Below are 15,000 nucleotides of genomic sequence, written 5' to 3'. Positions count from 1 at the left end.
AGTGTAGTGGGTATATAGTGGTTGGTTAGTGTAGTGGGTATATAGCGGTTGGATAGTGTAGTGGGTATATAGCGGTTGGTGTAGTGTAGTGGGTATATAGTGGTTGGTTAGTGTAGTGGGTATATAGTGGTTGGTTAGTGTAGTGGGTATATAGTGGTTGGTTAGTGTAGTGGGTATATAGCGGTTGGTTAGTGTAGTGGGTATATAGTGGTTGGTTAGTGTAGCGGGTATATAGTGGTTGTTATAGTGTAGTGGGTATATTGTGGTTGGTTAGTGTAGTGGGTATATAGCGGTTGGTATAGTGTAGTGGGTATATAGTGGTTGGTTAGTGTAGTGGGTATATAGCGGTTGGTTAGTGTAGTGGGTATATAGTGGTTGGTTAGTGTAGCGGGTATATAGTGGTTGGTTAGTGTAGCGGGTATATAGTGGTTGGTATAGTGTAGTGGGTATATTGTGGTTGGTTAGTGTAGTGGGTATATAGCGGTTGGTTAGTGTAGTGGGTATATAGCGGTTGGTGTAGTGTAGTGGGTATATAGTGGTTGGTGTAGTGTAGTGGGTATATAGTGGTTGGTGTAGTGTAGTGGGTATATAGCGGTTGGTGTAGTGTAGTGGGTATATAGTGGTTGGTTAGTGTAGTGGGTATATAGCGGTTGGTGTAGTGTAGTGGGTATATAGCGGTTGGTGTAGTGTAGTGGGTATATAGTGGTCGGTGTAGTGTAGTGGGTATATAGTGGTTGGTGTAGTGTAGTGGGTATATAGCGGTTGGTGTAGTGTAGTGGGTATATAGCGGTTGGTGTAGTGTAGTGGGTAAATAGTGGTCGGTGTAGTGTAGTGGGTATATAGTGGTCGGTGTAGTGTAGTGGGTATATAGTGGTCGGTGTAGTGTAGTGGGTATATAGCGGTCGGTATAGTGTAGTGGGTATATAGCGGTTGGTGTAGTGTAGTGGGTATATAGTGGTCGGTGTAGTGTAGTGGGTATATAGCGGTTGGTATAGTGTAGTGGGTATATAGTGGTTGGTGTAGTGTAGTGGGTATATAGTGGTCGGTGTAGTGTAGTGGGTATATAGCGGTTGGTGTAGTGTACTGGGTATATAGTGGTTGGTATAGTGTAGTGGGTATATAGTGGTTGGTGTAGTGTAGTGGGTATATAGCGGTTGGTATAGTGTAGTGGGTATATAGCGGTTGGTATAGTGTAGTGGGTATATAGCGGTTGGTGTAGTGTAGTGGGTATATAGTGGTCGGTGTAGTGTAGTGGGTATATAGCGGTTGGTGTAGTGTAGTGGGTATATAGCGGTTGGTATAGTGTAGTGGGTATATAGCGGTTGGTATAGTGTAGTGGGTATATAGCGGTTGGTGTAGTGTAGTGGGTATATAGTGGTCGGTGTAGTGTAGTGGGTATATAGCGGTTGGTGTAGTGTACTGGGTATATAGTGGTTGGTATAGTGTAGTGGGTATATAGTGGTTGGTATAGTGTAGTGGGTATATAGCAGTTGGTGTAGTGTAGTGGGTATATAGCGGTTGGTGTAGTGTAGTGGGTATATAGTGGTTGGTGTAGTGTAGTGGGTATATAGCGGTTGGTATAGTGTAGTGGGTATATAGCGGTTGGTGTAGTGTAGTGGGTATATAGTGGTTGGTTAGTGTAGTGGGTATATAGCGGTTGGTGTAGTGTAGTGGGTATATAGCGGTTGGTATAGTGTAGTGGGTATATAGTGGTCGGTGTAGTGTAGTGGGTATATAGCGGTTGGTTAGTGTAGTGGGTAACTCCTCTGCCTTCTACGCTGTAGACTGGGGTTCAGTCCCCCACCTGGGTAAACACTATTCACTATACCAGTAAGAGTCCTTGGGCAAGACTCCTAACACCACCTTCACCTCCATGTGTAAAATGGTCACTTTGTAAGTGCTGTAAATATACACGTATTCCTCTGCCCTTACCTGCACGTATGACTGTTTATATACCTGTTCATATAGACACAATCTCGGCCTCGAGAAGGTGAATAAGACTGTGTTGATTTCCTGGCTGGATTATGGAGGCATTATAGGTCAGAGGGTCAGGACGCTGGGATGGGCGGAGAGTTTTCTAGTCTGATTTCTGAGCAAGGTTAACGTCTGATTTTGGGAAATGTGATCGATTAGTAATAAAACCCTTACAAGTCTAGATTTATCACTGTTATTTTGCTATACAGTTGATTTACATTGAATAATCATTTAAATACAACAACATAATTATGCATTTATGTGGTGAATTAATTATTTAAATATATTTGCATGCAGTTTATATTTAGTTTTGACAGGTCTGCACTGTTGTTTTATTTTGGTGGTTAAACATGTCCTTACAGGAGTTCAGTGACAATAACGTTACCCACAGTGAGAGTGATGATGATGATGAAGATGATGGTGATGATGGTGATGATGAAGATGAGGGTGATGGTTAATGGTGAAGGTGCTATAGTGGTTGCTCTCAGCATTTTTCTCAGTGTTACTCTCAGGCTTCCTGACCTTTAGCTCTGTGGTCACTCCTGTCCACCGTGCTGCCAGCCACGCGGTGCTGGTGGGCTGTACGGATCGAGTATGTAAGGACTCTGTTTCTCCGTCTGTCTCTCTGCACTCTGACACTCTGAGCTCACTGAGAGGTGTGAGATCACCAGCCACGGCATCGCAGGTTCAGTCTAATCACGATAGCGGTGTTTTAAAATAACGATCTTATTCTCTGCACTAGAGTCGGGGCAGCAGGCTACTCTGTCAAGACAGGGACACAAAGTCTGACTTTTAAAGTTCTCTTATTTTAAAGCTTGGTGAAAAATCCCATTCCAAGTGGTGTCAGTCAAACAATCCAGCACACACGCCCACCCACAGGAGCTTACACCCACCAAATAACATCTAACAAGCCTCTTAGAGGCAGCTTGAGACAGGTGTGTGATGATTTAGCACTGCAGTTAGCGCAGTTACCATTATAATGTGACATTTGGCGCAAAATAATTTTTGGTAAAAGTTCATGTTGAGGTCACGCGTTCAGCATCGACTGATTCCGCGAATTTGTCAGTAGAACTCACACTGAGTCAGTCGGCGTCTTTCGGTCAGCTCTTGTTTTGAAAGCTGCAGACCTGCATTCATAACTTCCTGAGTAGAAATTCACATTTCATTAAATTCACTGCTTACTTTCGTGGTTTTTCGTACTTTTTGTACTTTCTATTACTGAGTGCCTCACTCCTGTTACTCTGCTGCTGGAATACTGTGAATTTCCCCGCTGTGGGACTAATAAAGGATTATCTTATCTTATCTTATCTTATCACGTCTCACTGGCTGATCTCACACTGCGTCCCAAACCACACACTACTGTACTTCACCTACTGCACTAATGAGTGCACTTCTAATGAGATACGCACTATTTTTATTTTTGTTATTTAATGAGCTAGTGTGCGATTTGGGACGGAGCGCTAGTATGACAGCAGTTTAGATTTGAAATTTCATTTGTTAATCACTACAGCAGCAAATCAAATGAAATCAAATGAACATGATTACACTCTGATTAATATGCTTAAAAGCTGAAAGTATCTTTAGTGTTATGGCTTTATCTCATTACAATTAGCCACAGCACTGCTGAATGGACAACAGCTCAGTTTGCCCTGAAGTCCCTGTAGTTACTGAAGCCTGAGACTGTAAGGGGTTGAAGGCCGAATCCTGTCAGAAGTGATGAGGAGAAGTTGTGGAAGAGCGTGTCGGTGTGGATGGCGCTGGCCATATGGTGCGGATGCAGTGTGCAGACTGTGTGCAGACGCTGCAGGCTTAACTCAGATCCGCTCTGGAGATGCAGGATATAAACAGAAGAACTCAAACTCGCTGCCTTTGATCAGGTGCTGCACATTTGAATATGAAAATGTGTTACTGAGTTATAAACACGCTTCAGGCTTTCCTTCACTTCACTTCACCTCAGCACAGCTACGGCACTGCCTCCACTTTAATAAAGCACATTTAAAAACAAGCCGTCTCTGTATTAGTGTCTGTGTCTTTGTGATGGTCCAGCACAAGGTGGGTGTTTCTGATAAAGTGGCCAGTGAGTGGAAGCACAAGGTGGGTGTTTCTGATAAAGTGGCCAGTTAGTGGAAGTACAAGGTGGGTGTTTCTAATAAAGTGGCCAGTTAGTGGAAGCACAAGGTGGGTGTTTCTAATAAAGTGGCCAGTTAGTGGAAGCACAAGGCGGGTGTTTCTAATAAAGTGGCCAGTTAGTGGAAGCACAAGGTGGGTGTTTCTAATAAAGTGGCCAGTTAGTGGAAGCACAAGGTGGGTGTTTCTAATAAAGTGGCCAGTTAGTGGAAGCACAAGGTGGGTGTTTCTAATAAAGTGGCCAGTTAGTGGAAGCACAAGGTGGGTGTTTCTAATAAAGTGGCCAGTTAGTGGAAGCACAAGGTGGGTGTTTCTGATAAAGTGGCCAGTTAGTGGAAGCACAAGGTGGGTGTTTCTAATAAAGTGGCCAGTTAGTGGAAGCACAAGGTGGGTGTTTCTAATAAAGTGGCCAGTTAGTGGAAGCACAAGGTGGGTGTTTCTAATAAAGTGGCCAGTTAGTGGAAGCACAAGGTGGGTGTTTCTAATAAAGTGGCCAGTTAGTGGAAGCACAAGGTGGGTGTTTCTGATAAAGTGGCCAGTTAGTGGAAGCACAAGGTGGGTGTTTCTAATAAAGTGGCCAGTTAGTGGAAGCACAAGGTGGGTGTTTCTAATAAAGTGGCCAGTTAGTGGAAGCACAAGGTGGGTGTTTCTAATAAAGTGGCCAGTTAGTGGAAGCACAAGGTGGGTGTTTCTGATAAAGTGGCTAGTTAGTGGAAGCACAAAGTGGGTGTTTCTGATAAAGTGGCCAGTTAGTGGAAGCACAAGGTGGGTGTTTCTGATAAAGTGGCCAGTTAGTGGAAGCACAAGGAGGGTGTTTCTGATAAAGTGGCCAGTTAGTGGAAGCACAAGGCGGGTGTTTCTAATAAAGTGGCCAGTTAGTGGAAGTACAAGGTGGGTGTTTCTGATAAAGTGGCCAGTTAGTGGAAGCACAAGGTGGGTGTTTCTAATAAAGTGGCCAGTTAGTGGAAGCACAAGGTGGGTGTTTCTGATAAAGTGGCCAGTTAGTGGAAGCACAAGGTGGGTGTTTCTGATAAAGTGGCCAGTTAGTGGAAGCACAAGGTGGGTGTTTCTGATAAAGTGGCCAGTTAGTGGAAGCACATGGTGGGTGTTTCTAATAAAGTGGCCAGTTAGTGGAAGCACAAGGTGGGTGTTTCTGATAAAGTGGCCAGTTAGTGGAAGCACAAGGTGGGTGTTTCTAATAAAGTGGCCAGTTAGTGGAAGCACAAGGTGGGTGTTTCTGATAAAGTGGCCAGTTAGTGGAAGCACAAGGTGGGTGTTTCTGATAAAGTGGCCAGTTAGTGGAAGCACAAGGTGGGTGTTTCTGATAAAGTGGCCAGTTAGTGGAAGCACATGGTGGGTGTTTCTAATAAAGTGGCCAGTTAGTGGAAGCACAAGGTGGGTGTTTCTAATAAAGTGGCCAGTTAGTGGAAGCACAAGGTGGGTGTTTCTGATAAAGTGGCCAGTTAGTGGAAGCACAAGGTGGGTGTTTCTGATAAAGTGGCCAGTTAGTGGAAGCACAAGGTGGGTGTTTCTAATAAAGTGGCCAGTTAGTGGAAGCACAAGGTGGGTGTTTCTAATAAAGTGGCCAGTTAGTGGAAGCACAAGGTGGGTGTTTCTGATAAAGTGGCCAGTTAGTGGAAGCACAAAGTGGGTGTTTCTGATAAAGTGGCCAGTTAGTGGAAGCACAAGGTGGGTGTTTCTGATAAAGTGGCCAGTTAGTGGAAGCACAAGGCGGGTGTTTCTGATAAAGTGGCCAGTTAGTGGAAGCACAAGGCGGGTGTTTCTAATAAAGTGGCCAGTTAGTGGAAGTACAAGGTGGGTGTTTCTGATAAAGTGGCCAGTTAGTGGAAGCACAAGGTGGGTGTTTCTAATAAAGTGGCCAGTTAGTGGAAGCACAAGGTGGGTGTTTCTGATAAAGTGGCCAGTTAGTGGAAGCACAAGGTGGGTGTTTCTGATAAAGTGGCCAGTTAGTGGAAGCACAAGGCGGGTGTTTCTGATAAAGTGGCCAGTTAGTGGAAGCACAAGGTGGGTGTTTCTGATAAAGTGGCCAGTTAGTGGAAGCACAAGGTGGGTGTTTCTGATAAAGTGGCCAGTTAGTGGAAGCACATGGTGGGTGTTTCTAATAAAGTGGCCAGTTAGTGGAAGCACAAGGTGGGTGTTTCTAATAAAGTGGCCAGTTAGTGGAAGCACAAGGTGGGTGTTTCTAATAAAGTGTCCAGTTAGTGGAAGCACAAGGTGGGTGTTTCTAATAAAGTGGCCAGTTAGTGGAAGCACAAGGTGGGTGTTTCTGATAAAATGGCCAGTTAGTGGAAGCACAAGGTGGGTGTTTCTAATAAAGTGGCCAGTCAGTGGAAGCACAAGGTGGGTGTTTCTAATAAAGTGGCCAGTCAGTGGAAGCACAAGGTGGGTGTTTCTAATAAAGTGGCCAGTTAGTGGAAGCACAAGGTGGGTGTTTCTAATAAAGTGGCCAGTTAGTGGAAGCACAAGGTGGGTGTTTCTAATAAAGTGTCCAGTTAGTGGAAGCACAAGGTGGGTGTTTCTAATAAAGTGGCCAGTTAGTGGAAGCACAAGGTGGGTGTTTCTGATAAAATGGCCAGTTAGTGGAAGCACAAGGTGGGTGTTTCTAATAAAGTGGCCAGTTAGTGGAAGCACAAGGTGGGTGTTTCAAATAAAGTGGCCAGTTAGTGGAAGCACAAGGTGGGTGTTTCTAATAAAGTGGCCAGTTAGTGGAAGCACAAGGTGGGTGTTTCTAATAAAGTGGCCAGTTAGTGGAAGCACAAGGTGGGTGTTTCTAATAAAGTGGCCAGTTAGTGGAAGCACAAGGTGGGTGTTTCTAATAAAGTGGCCAGTGAGTGGAAGCACAAGGTGTAAAATCCTGATTCTTTTCTGACAGCGATGCTCTAACAGAAAGAGGCGTTTGAGTCTGAGAGCGTTCAGTTTCGGAGAAATTCGGAGATCATAATGAAATGCAAACACTTCTTTGGATCAGTTTCATTTCATTTGGATCTCTTTCATTGATCTTATTAATTTTTAATCCAGGTCTCACGGTGTGACAGCGTGTGTTCAGGCTGAGATTTGCTCTGATTTTTAATCATTTTCTGCGTTATTACACTGTAGAGTGTTAGTGTGATGTCAGTAGAGCTGTGTGTGTTAGTTAGAGATTCATAGAGTTCTTCATAATCACAAACACCTACGCTCTGAGAAATAAGGGCTTTGAAAACGTTTCTTTCTCAGGGACACAGAAGAGCCATTTGGGTCCCTGAAGAACCTTTCACTGGATGCTTCTTTGAAGACAGAACGCTGTAGATGATGTACAGTGGGGTCCACAAGTCTGAGGGATTGTTTTCATTTAATCCTGAAAATAACAAAGTTTTAGAAAAAATTGAAAGAAAGAAAAATTGTGACGAGTAAAATAAAGCAATATTCACGAATCTGCGCTGGTTCCAGCTCGTCATATGTGGAGGTGTTTGTGCTAAAAGCTCAGAGTGTTTTTAGCCTGATCTCTTCCAGTGAAGCTCGAGTTCAGACTGGCAGGCCTGTTTGATCTGCTGATCAGAGGATTTTACACACTGTCATTAAACACGTCACCAAACACTGAGACACTTAACTCAGCTCTTTATTTAAGAGTTTAGTTTTAAATCCTTATTAAGGTTCTGAGCTCTTCCTCACAGTAACTGAGATCTTCCTCGTCTCCTCTTCTGTAGAGTCTCTGTTCTAGGGCGGTTCTGCGCTCTTCCTCACAGTAACTGAGATCTTCCTCGTCTCCTCTTCTGTAGAGTCTCTGTTCTAGTGCGGTTCTGCGCTCTTCCTCACAGTAACTGAGATCTTCCTCGTCTCCTCTTCTGTAGAGTCTCTGTTCTAGTGCGATTCTGCGCTCTTCCTCACAGTAACTGAGATCTTCCTCGTCTCCTCTTCTGTAGAGTCTCTGTTCTAGTGCGGTTCTGCGCTCTTCCTCACAGTAACTGAGATCTTCCTCGTCTCCTCTTCTGTAGAGCCTCTGTTCTAGTGCGGTTCTGCGCTCTTCCTCACAGTAACTGAGATCTTCCTCGTCTCCTCTTCTGTAGAGTCTCTGTTCTAGTGCGGTTCTGCACTCTTCCTCACAGTAACTGAGATCTTCCTCGTCTCCTCTTCTGTAGAGTCTCTGTTCTAGGGCGGTTCTGCGCTCTTCCTCACGGTAACTGAGATCTTCCTCGTCTCCTCTTCTGTAGAGTCTCTGTTCTAGGGCGGTTCTGCGCTCTTCCTCACAGTAACTGAGATCTTCCTCGTCTCCTCTTCTGTAGAGTCTCTGTTCTAGTGCGGTTCTGCACTCTTCCTCACAGTAACTGAGATCTTCCTCGTCTCCTCTTCTGTAGAGTCTCTGTTCTAGGGCGGTTCTGCGCTCTTCCTCACGGTAACTGAGATCTTCCTCGTCTCCTCTTCTGTAGAGTCTCTGTTCTAGTGCGGTTCTGCGCTCTTCCTCACGGTAACTGAGATCTTCCTCGTCTCCTCTTCTGTAGAGTCTCTGTTCTAGTGCGGTTCTGCGCTCTTCCTCACAGTAACTGAGATCTTCCTCGTCTCCTCTTCTGTAGAGTCTCTGTTCTAGTGCGGTTCTGCACTCTTCCTCACAGTAACTGAGATCTTCCTCGTCTCCTCTTCTGTAGAGTCTCTGTTCTAGTGCGGTTCTGCGCTCTTCCTCACAGTAACTGAGATCTTCCTCATCTCCTCTTCTGTAGAGTCTCTGTTCTAGTGCGGTTCTGTGCTCTTCCTCACAGTAACTGAGATCTTCCTCGTCTCCTCTTCTGTAGAGTCTCTGTTCTAGTGCGGTTCTGCGCTCTTCCTCACGGTAACTGAGATCTTCCTCGTCTCCTCTTCTGTAGAGTCTCTGTTCTAGTGCGGTTCTGCGCTCTTCCTCACGGTAACTGAGATCTTCCTCGTCTCCTCTTCTGTAGAGTCTCTGTTCTAGTGCGGTTCTGCGCTCTTCCTCACAGTAACTGAGATCTTCCTCGTCTCCTCTTCTGTAGAGTCTCTGTTCTAGTGCGGTTCTGCGCTCTTCCTCACAGTAACTGAGATCTTCCTCATCTCCTCTTCTGTAGAGTCTCTGTTCTAGTGCGGTTCTGTGCTCTTCCTCACAGTAACTGAGATCTTCCTCGTCTCCCCTTCTGTAGAGTCTCTGTTCTAGGGCGGTTCTGCGCTCTTCCTCACAGTAACTGAGATCTTCCTCGTCTCCTCTTCTGTAGAGTCTCTGTTCTAGTGCGGTTCTGCGCTCTTCCTCACAGTAACTGAGATCTTCCTCGTCTCCTCTTCTGTAGAGTCTCTGTTCTAGTGCGGTTCTGTGCTCTTCCTCACAGTAACTGAGATCTTCCTCGTCTCCTCTTCTGTAGAGTCTCTGTTCTAGGGCGGTTCTGCGCTCTTCCTCACAGTAACTGAGATCTTCCTCGTCTCCTCTTCTGTAGAGTCTCTGTTCTAGTGCGGTTCTGCGCTCTTCCTCACAGTAACCGAGATCTTCCTCGTCTGCTCTTCTGTAGAGTCTCTGTTCTAGTGCGGTTCTGCGCTCTTCCTCACGGTAACTGAGATCTTCCTCGTCTCCTCTTCTGTCTTCACTGTGAGGAATGAGGAACAGTCACTCTTCACTCCAAACTCTTGGGAAACTGGGCGAGTTTCCCGTTTTTCAGATCTGCTGCAGCTCATTGGAAAGAGTTTCAGAGGAATCCGGTCTGAGTTACGGTTTCTAGGGTATGAAGGACCGACTGGGTGAACCGGTCTGCTACAGCGCCACCCTGAGGTGGAGCAGCGCTGCAGCTGTAGTTAGTTAAAGCCACCAGAGACCAGATTTGACTGAGTCTGGATTTGAGGGGCTGTTTTTCTAACAGACAGCAGAACTTTACCATCGGTTTATTTTCAGAGACCCCCAGAATTTTTATTTTGGGACATTCAGGGGGTCCACGATGTTCTCTGGCCTCCATATTTCATAATTTGGTTGTTTATAGTGAATTAGTGTGTATCTGTATGAGTGTGTGTCTGTGTGTGTGTGTCTGAGTGTGTAGGAGTGTGTAGGTGTGTGTCAGTATGTGTGTGTGTGCGCGCGCGCAGTGTGTCCTGGCCGCTGAGGCCCATTAGCTGCTGGGCGCTGTGTCCTCTAATCATGCATGGCCTGGTCAGAATGGAAATGGTGGCATTTCTGCTGGAGAAATGTCAGCGTGGTGGTGTCGGGGGACCGTCCGTCCGCAGTGGCCTTTAGAAAACAAGGCCGTCCTGGGAGACGATGATGTAACGGTGAACAGAGCGACGCGTGTTTTTAGATAAATATCAGACACACTGACGATTTGCTCTCAGATCTCTAAAGACAAAGCGCTGAGCTGAAAGGCTTTTCATCACACAGGCCGAACTCAGTCACCGCGTTATGGATTCTATGGTCCCTCACTCAGTTATCTAATTAACCCCTTAATGGGCTCAAAGTTTCCTTCACACTTCTATAATCTGAGAACAGCTCTGTTTGCGCTGAAGTCCCCGTAGTACCTGCACAATAGGCCTGAGTGTGTAATCAGCCTGAGACTTTAAAGGGTTAATTATGTAATTATGCAGTGACATTTAAATATTACAGCTCAGTGATTCTTCTAGACATGTAACTCCTCAGCATAGCAGCGCAATATAATAAAACACTGAAACTCGTTTGTGCGTATTTAATGTACAGAGCTTTGCATGTAATGTGAGCTGTATACAATTTAGTGCAACGTTAGTGTAACACGTTTGATGAACTGAATTATGGGATTGTTGCAGGCTGTGAAGGATACATGGAGTGCCGTATTATGAAGCACGAGGTGAAAGAAAGTAGTGATGAAGATAGTGATGAAGATAGTGATGAAGATAGCGGAGTATTTTCATATGAAACAGCCTTTGAAGGAGAGTTTAAGATGAGAACATATATAAAAAAGCCCTCAGAGACCCTAGAGCAGGTGTCACCAACACGGTGCCCGCGGGTACCAGGTCGCCCACAAGGACCAAATGAGTCGCCCGCAGATCTGTTCTAAAAATAGCACAACTCACTAGTGAACAGCATCTAAAGTCTAATTTGATTCTGTTGCTATTCTTTTTTAACCACACCTGTATTTATATTTATATATATATATATAAATATCTTATCTTAAGGCAGAAAGCAAAAACATTTTCTGATCAAGAAGAAGAAGACGGCATCTTCAGATGGAGCAGTTGTCAAAGAAGCAGCGTTAATAATTGCTAACACTGAATTGAAAGATGAGCAAAATGGAACCGATCTAATGTCCACTCTCTCCGACGTCCACCTGGGGGCGAGGACATGTAGTGATGTAAGTGATCATCAGAAAATGTAAGAATTGCTGAGATTAATAGAGATGAAGAGCTGAATATTGATATCTGTTTTCCACCTTGTTGTCATTGTTGATAATTATTGTGAGACACTGTTAATTAATCTGATCAGTGTCTTCACAGGGATGAGTATCATTAATCATTAATAATATAAACTAAAGGCAAACTGAGCCAATTTTTTTAAGAAGAGCACATCAAACTGGTAGCCCTTCGTAAACTCGGTAACCATAAAGTAGCTCTCAGTTTCAAAAGGTTGGTGACCCCTGCCCTAGAGGCTATAAAATGATAGTGGCAATGCGCGGGGTCCAAGCACTTTTAGCAGTGGGCGTGGGAGTCGTCACAGTTGTCTAGGATTGTAAATGAAAATCACCACATTATTTAATTCCATTATTATGGTTATGACTCATCAAACTGACAAAACATCGCTGTGGCAGAGCATGTGCTTTCAGTCTCAGCTTCAGAATCATTGCTCCCTAATTATACCACATTATTTAAACAGGCCAAGTGTTAAAACCACGTTAATACATTCATGTCACTTTTCTGTGAAAGGGAGGAAGCAGGTGTGTCACAATATTCACTTTTCTGATCCCCAAACTTTACCATGACTCATTATTTGGACATATGTCAGAATTTTGTCTTATTTTCCAGGTACTTATTTAACATTTTACAGCAGCGATTATTTGTGATTTACAGACAGGATGTGATAATCTGTGAAGCTCTGAAAGTTTGCGCCACTGCAGATGTTCATCCTGCTGGATTTAATGCACTCAGGGCGCAGACACTGACGCTGTGTAGATTTTGTTGTTGAGCTGATCCACGGAGAGATGTTCTCCACTCGTAATGTCATCTCCTTTCAGAGATCTTGTCCCTCACCCACTCATCAGCATCATGATTTGTTCTTTCACCTGTTCTGTGAATGTGAGGAAACCTGACAGCATCTGTACGGATAGTAATGATCTACAGACCCACAGCTCCTTCTCCAGACCTCCTCACAGCTCTGAGATGCTCTCCACACTGCAGCTCCGCTCGCTGAGCGTCTGTGCGCTCGGACAGATGAGGTTCTGCTGGAGGTCGATGTAACGAGTCTCTGAGGAGCAGAACTGGTTCCTCTGAAGGTGAAGAACGCTCTGAGAGGGACGCGGTTCTTTCATTATATGCTGAAAGAGCATACACACCGGGGGGACGTGAGGGGGACAATAAAAAGAGTAAACAGACAAATAAACAAAGAACAAGTAAAACTAATTTAACAGCTCTTTACTACTGAGAGGGGGGGTCAGAATGAGGGAGAGAGGCAGAGAGAGGCAGAGAGAGGCAGAGAGAGGCAGAGAGAGTATATGGTGTAGTGCGTGTGGTTTGTATGCTGTAATTGGCTGTGTGTGTCTGTGATTAATCACTCTGTCTCTCTCAGAGCTGCCAGGGGGCTCTGAGGGTCTCAGAGAGAGAGAGAGAGAGAGAGAGAGAGAGAGAGAGAGAGAGAGAGAGAGAGAGAGAGAGAGACCCCGGCTCCAGCCTGGACCAGCAGGGGTTTAATGAGCCCCCCATGAGCCGGAGAAGCAGAGACCCTCTGCAGAGGGACTGAAGCCTTGCAGGAGCTTTAGTAGCTTTATTTTAGGGGTGCTGTAATCTGAGTGGAGACTGATGAGAACCGGGATATAAATCTAGTGTGAATCTGCAGAGTCTGCAGTTTGTACAGGTTTATAAATAATAAATCCAGAGGGACTCACCTTCCCTATCTGGTTGAAATCCTCCTGTAACAGCGGTCCTGTTTGGACGTACTGGTATTTCCATCAACAGTGAAAATCTCAGCAAGTGTGGAGAGATTTAGACATAAGATTTATGATCTTTACACATGAGCAGAATCAGGAGGAGACATAACCAAAAATGGAACCTGCAGAACCTTGTAGGTCTTCAGAGATATATGTTTTTAACTAAAATATATTTTTAAAATATGTTTTTAGTTCATTTGTATTAGTAGAATCCTGCTTGTGTTTAAGCTCTGTGTGTATTACAGTAATAATCTTAATACTCTTAGTTGTACAAAAGGGTCAAATTCTTGAAAAGCCCAACAGAAAATGATCCAATCAGGATGGTTCTCTCTGTGGTTCCTGCGTAGATACAGCTGAGCTGCTCTCCTATTGGTTAGGACTTCAGGAGCTGGACTGAAGGCCTTAGACATTAGATTAACTACTAACATCACTAGGAAGTGACAGAGGAACCAGCCAATCATGACAGAGGTCCAGCAGCTCTGCTGCGTCTGTGTGTGTCACTGCTGCATCTGCAGCTGCAGCCTCTTGTCTCTTGTAAGGATTAACGAGTTTATAGCAGCGCTGCTTGGCTTCCAGCCTCTGGACTGATGGTATCCTGTCAGTGAGATGGTCAGCGTGGTCTGAAAGATTCTGAACTTCTCACTGTTCTGTTGGTCAGCAGAGCACTGTGTCCCTAAATCAGATCTGCTGCTGAATTATTGAAGTGAAATCACTCAAACACTGTTGCCTTGAAGCCGACCGCACTGCCAGCTCGTCTCATCTGAGGTACCACATTTAAATGAATTATTGAAGCAGCATCGTCTCACTGAGATGTTACAACGCCTTGTTAAATATTCATCACAGTAAAAGCCACAAGCACCGAACACACTGATGGACAGAACTGCGATTTCAGAGTCTACATCATCACTCATCGTCACTATCACTCATCAATCATCACTCATCATCACTATCACTCATCACCACTCCTCACTCATCATCACTCATCCCTCATCATTACTTATCATCACTCACCACTCATCACCACACTCACCACTCATCATCACTCATCACTCATCATCACTCATCACTCATCATCACCACACTCATCACTCATCATCACTCATCACTCATCATCACTCACCACTCATCACCACACTCACCACTCATCATCACTCATCACTCATCATCACTATCACTCACCATCATTCATCATCACTCATCATCACTCATCACTATCACTCATCATCAGTATCACTCATCACTATCACACATCATCATCACTCAATCACTCATCACTCATAATCACTCATCATCATTCATCACTCATCACTCATCATCACTCATGAGTCATCATTATCCTCACTCATCACTAATCACCACTCATCATCACTATCACTCATCATCACTCATCATTCATCACTCATCACTGTCACTTATCATCACTATCACTCATCACCACTCATCACTCATCATCACACATCGCTCATCATCATCACTCATCATCATCGTCACTCATCACTATCACTCATCACTCATCATTACTATCACTCATCATTACTCATCATCATTACCCATCATCACTCATCATCACACATCGCTCATCATCACTCATCATCATCGTCACTCATCACTATCACTCATCACTCATCATTACTATCACTCATCATCACTCATCACTCATCATCAGTACCCATCATCACTCATCATCACACATCGCTCATCATCACTCATCATCATCGTCACTCATCACTCATCATTCATCACTCATCACTCATCATCACTCATCACTATCACTCATCACTGATCGTCACTCATCATCAATCATCATCACTAT

General features: G+C 44.6%; 1 protein-coding gene across 2 annotated transcripts in view; it reads left to right on the top strand.

Moving 5' to 3' along the window:
* Positions 1 to 15,000, top strand: part of kif26ba (kinesin family member 26Ba) — a 147,893-nt gene that overhangs the window by 87,537 nt on the left and 45,356 nt on the right. The window lies entirely within an intron of this gene.

The sequence above is a fragment of the Pygocentrus nattereri genome, chromosome 10, assembly GCF_015220715.1.
Source record: "Pygocentrus nattereri isolate fPygNat1 chromosome 10, fPygNat1.pri, whole genome shotgun sequence".
In the NCBI taxonomy this organism is placed as follows: Eukaryota; Metazoa; Chordata; class Actinopteri; order Characiformes; family Serrasalmidae; genus Pygocentrus; species Pygocentrus nattereri.
The sequence above is the reverse complement of the archived record's forward strand: the minus strand, read 5'-3'. Positions and strand labels throughout refer to the sequence as shown.